Source organism: Silene latifolia, chromosome X (assembly GCF_048544455.1).
Source record: "Silene latifolia isolate original U9 population chromosome X, ASM4854445v1, whole genome shotgun sequence".
In the NCBI taxonomy this organism is placed as follows: Eukaryota; Viridiplantae; Streptophyta; class Magnoliopsida; order Caryophyllales; family Caryophyllaceae; genus Silene; species Silene latifolia.
The window spans coordinates 220,426,848-220,432,072 of NC_133537.1; the positions used below are offsets into that span (position 1 = coordinate 220,426,848).

Genomic DNA, 5,225 nt, shown 5'->3' on the forward strand with positions numbered 1-5,225 from the left:
TATTAATTCCATAGTATATGAAGTTCTCTTTTTGCATGAGCTTTTGATGCCAGGTTATCAATCTCACTTCTAAGCGGGCGAAGGGTCCAAACCAAACCAAAAAGGATGAGCGAGTTCGGTTCGAGTCTTGATCGATCGGGTAGATCTATATGCTTCGGAGGGTGAAACGAGGTGTAGCGCAGTCTGGTCAGCGCATCTGTTTTGGGTACAGAGGGCCATAGGTTCGAATCCTGTCACCTTGATGTGATGGGCTGATGTGCACAGACCTCTATAATATAGGCCTTAAGGCTGACGAAAAAAAGCACATTTCTCATTTTTGGTAAAACATGATTAGACTTTTTTCTTTACTTTCTAGGGCTCTCGGTCTTTTTGTAGCCATTTTCTTTGGACGGATCAGAAGGAACCGCTATAGTGACGGTATACTAACAGCCCAGCCTATGGTTTTCTTTCTGTACATCCGTCATTTTTTCTATTCCTTTCTAAGACTTCTTTTCTTCCTCTATTAGTTTAGTTATTTTCTATCTTATTTGTGTGAAACTCGAACGCATGGACTGGTTTCAGACCCTCTTTTTTTTTAGGGGTTGGTGCTCTTTGGATAGCCGCGTCTTGTTGAGTCGGTGCTTAGGCTTCGAGAGTGCTTTAGCCTTGGCTATTCTTTTCTTTTTTTTTTATAAGGAAAGCCCCTAAGCCGGGGGGTACAGGAGTCTATTGTCAAAAGATAATTACATTTAGAAAAAAGGATAGAGAGGGCTCTTCTGCCCATGAGTACGTCCGGGGGGGTTTTCCCGGGAATCGTTGTTTAACAAACGACATCAGATCAGAGGCCTTCTATTCTCTTCTATCTTCGGGGGACCTCTTTATCGGAGTCGACATAGAGAGGCTATCTTGACGATATGCAAAACTATGGTACACACCGTAGCGTTGCATATCGTCGTATCATGGAGGCGATATATAATATCTTTCTTTGTAAAGATAAAAGAAAGATATTATATAGGTGGATTTGGTAAGTAGTTGGGATTTTTTCTTTTTCGGGAGGGAAGAGTTGGTTCGAGAACTCCTTGGTCAAAGTCAAGAGGGGTCCTGATTCCGGGACGGAGCCGTATGACGCGAGAGTCTCACGTACGGTTCCTTTGAGAAGGGTGTGAGACCACCACCTATCAGGCCCGACGAGCGGTCCACGGAGCTGCATCCTTACTCACCTGGTCTATGCACATTGCTTTCTCCAGGAGGTTGGCCGCCTATCCTAGATCTTCCCATTTCCAAGAAGATCCCGGGCTCGATCTGGTTTAGTATCAAGGTGATTCTCTTTCTCTTTCTATATATATGGGTCCGCGCAGCATTTCCACGATATCGTTATGATCAATTAATGGGACTTGGCCGGAAAGTGTTCTTGCCTCTATCATTAGCTCGGGTAGTCGCCGTTTCTGGTGTTTTAGTCACCTTTCAATGGCTCCCTTAATTATGTGCGAGGAGTTGCTCTATTGAGTAATGGGAAGCGGGCTACTCCCCGAAAATGTCCATAGTTGGTTGGGGTTCAAAATCTTCTTTCCAAAAACTTTGACTTTTTCTTGTGATATGCCAACCTGAACCTTCACTCCGATCGTCCTCACTGCCCTAGGTCTCATTGAAGACGCTCCTTCATGCAAATACAAATAGGTCTGAGGTTCAGTTGCACTATATCTCCGGTTCTTGGTAATGCCTTCTGTCTTTTTGCGCCTCATACGCCGGCTCCAAGAATTGCTTGTCTAAAGACTAGATGCTGGTAATGCCGGGGCACGTCTTAAAAGAATAAGTGCTCCCCTATATCTTAGGGTCCACCGTCGTCAACTATCGATGACCTGCCTGAAGTCTTCTTCCAGCGCTTAAAATTTCTTTTTAAAGTCTTTTTCGTACACCTGTAGAGCTGCTCATAGTCGGTATGCGGTGCTACTATCTAAATTGAGTCTCGGAAGGAGGAGGGGGCTGAATTCGAGCACGCCCTGAGATTCACCTTCGAAGCCTCGAACAACGAAGCGGAATACGAAGCAGTGATAGCCGGGATAGAGCTAGCCAGTGCAGCCGGAGCCGAAGTGATACACCTCTTCACGGACTCCCTGCTTATCACCAACCAGATCAAGGGAGAGTACGAAGTAAGGGAACCCTCTATGGCCACTAGAGCAAGTCAAGAAGAGGTTGGCTGGGCTGAGATCGTACGAGATAGCGCAGATTCCCCGATCACAAAACAACAGAGCGGACGCGCTATCCAAACTCGCCAGCTCCAGCCTGCAAGACGTTCGCCGATCAGTGTGGGTTGACGTCCGACAAACCAAGAGCGTTGAAGAGGAGCCGACACCAATTGGAGTTGTCGAGCTTTATAAAGAGAAGGGAACCAACCTGGCTAACGAACATCATCGACTTCAAAAGAGAAGGGAAGGTGCCAGACGGTATGACAGAAAGGAAGATGACAGTAATCGCCAGCCGATTCCTACTGCTGGAGGGAACCTTATACAAAAGGGGATTCTCAAGCCCACTCCTGAGATGCTTGAGCCCAGTAGAGGCAGCAGAGGTCCTCTCGGACATCCACTCAGGGATATGAGGACACCACATTGGGGGCAGAAATCTGGCCCACAAAGCACTAAGAGCCGGATACTACTGGCCCACCATGAAGAAGGACGCCAAGGAGCTGACCAGAAAATGCAGAAACTGCCAGATCCACGCACCGGTAATACATGCACCGGCACGGGACTTGCAGCCTGTATTAAGCCCTCTTATGGGTCCCTTCGTAAATTGTTCTAAAAGGGGGAATGGACATATTAGGACCCTTCGCCACCGCGAGTGGGGGAAGAAAGTTCCTAATCGTGACCATCGACTACTTCTCAAAACAAAATGGGTAGAGGCAGAGGCAGTGGTCAGGATCACCGAGGCAGCAGTCCGGAAAGTCATCTGGCAAAACGTCATAACCAGGTTTGGAATACCGAAAGTAATGGTCTTCGACCACGGACGACAATTCGACAACGACAAGCTGAGGGAGTGGCTGGAAACGTTCGACATTAAGCACGCTTACTCTGCCGTCTGCCACCCCCAAAGCAATGGTCAGGCGGAGGCGGCCAACAAACAAGTACTGGTCGGCCTCCGGAAACGCCTCGACGAGCTGAAAGGGGCATGGGCAGATGAACTGAACAGTGTACTATGGTCAATCAGGACCACGGTAAAAGAATCGACCGGGCACTCCCCGTTCAACCTCGTCTACGGAGCAGAAGCCTTGCTGCCAGTTGAGGTACAAGTACCCACCCTACGCAGCAGATACTTCGATCCCGCAAGCAACGAGGAGGCAGTTTCATTCTTATTATAAAGCTCGACCTAGTGGAGGAAACCAGAGAGCAAGCCCGATTGAACATCGCAGTGTACCAGAACCGAATGAGAAAACAGTACAACCGGAGAGTACAGCAGCGACAGTTCCAGGTCGGAGACTATGTCCTGAGGAAAAGCGCAGCGGCAGCGATCGGACAGGGCAGGGCAACTTACATGGCAAACTATCCGCCAACTGGGAGGGCCCATACCAGATCACCAAGATCCTTAGGCCGGGTACCTATACCCTGGCCACTACGGACGGAGATGAGCTGGGGGCACACTGGAACGCCGGCACCATTAAGAAAGACTATTTTTAGGAAGAAGGCGACTCCCAAGGGGCAGCAGAATTTTTTTTTCTTTCTTTTTCGCGTTTTCAAACAAGCCGGAGGACGGTCAAGCATGTCGACGGCTCCGTGCAAAGTTGTAACCAGACTCCTTGAAGCAATGAAATTTAAGACGTTGCAATATACCTATCAGTTGTTCTATGCTATCACAACTACAACTAATAGGCAGGGGGCAATAGGGGGGATACCCCTACGGGCGAAGCGGAAAAGGGACACCCCTACAAAAAATCTTGGAAGGGCGAAACCCATCGGCTAAGCCAAAAGAGGGATCCTCCCACCGAGGAAAGTAGGAGGGGACACCCCGCTTAGAGGGATACCCTGACCTTAAAAGTAGGAGGGGACACCCCACTCAGAGGGACACCCTGACCGAAATGAAGACAAGGCACAATGGGGGAGATGGCCATCCATGGCCTAACTTTCCCAAAAGAGGAAAGACTCGCCCAATGCCAACATGGTTACCCAGCCGAGGTAGAGTCCAGGACTCACCCGAATTAGGGACACAGCTGAGACCCGCAAACACACTGACTGGGGGCACAGCCCATAAACCAAACCCGAAATGGAGGCCAGCAGTGTTAAGGGCGAGTGCCCCTAGGAGGCACTCAAATGGCTAAGAAACAAGGCAAGTTGAACAAATTACATCAGCATTCAAATAAGACAAGTCAAATGCAAACAGATGAGTTCAGCAAAGATTACAAGCCAACTGGGCCGAAAGAGTACAAAAGAAAAGGGAGTCAACCCCTACGGCCGTCCGCCCAAAAAGGACCTAACTCCGCCTACATAAACATAATATTAAAAAAAATTTAAGCTAAAAATAAGCAAAAGCGAATAAAGAGTAGGCAGGGACAAGGACCAGTCACGCCCCCCGAGAAGACGGCCCAGCCGTGTCTTGAATCTAATTCGATTGGAACCCCGATAAGCGAAGGGAGTAAGCTCCTTATTTTGTTTTGAATTGGCAGATTACCGTTGAAATTGGTAATTGCTTGGTTTCGTTGAAAAAGAAATAGAAGAAGCTCTTCTATCTAAAGGGTATTCCCCGGAATCAGTCTTTACAAAGCGCCATGAGATCCGGGGCTTCCTATTCTATCCCAAAGGGCTTCTTCTATCAGGGGAGAGGTCTCGCTTCTACCTAAGATAAAGTCCGGGGGCGCGGCAGATAGTCTTCTCTTTCATCGAATCGAAAGGGAGATAAGGGAATTTTATCTGCTTCTTTAAAGGAAGGATCCTCTTCTTGCACTTCATTTACTAGGGCTGGAGTTATAACATTTGAATTTCTCTATTATTCTACGTTCCCGAAACGGATTCTATCAAATATTTTACATTTTCTATGATCATTTTTATTTCAGGTATTCGGGGAATTCTCCTTAATAGACGAAATATTCTTATTATGTCAATGTCAATTGAATCAATGTTATTAGCTGTGAATTCGAACTTTTTGGTCTTTTCTGTTTCTTCGGATGATATGATGGGTCAATTATTTGCTTTATTGGTTCCAACGGTGGCAGCTGCGGAATCTGCTATTGGGTTAGCTATTTTCGTTATTACTTTCCGAGT

The 5,225-nt window shown here is 47.5% G+C and overlaps 1 non-coding gene across 1 annotated transcript; it reads left to right on the forward strand.

Moving 5' to 3' along the window:
• Positions 1-167: 167 nt before the first annotated feature.
• TRNAP-UGG (transfer RNA proline (anticodon UGG)) lies at positions 168-242 on the forward strand. Its single transcript has one exon. It is a non-coding gene; the product is annotated as a tRNA-Pro (tRNA).
• Positions 243-5,225: the final 4,983 nt, after the last annotated feature.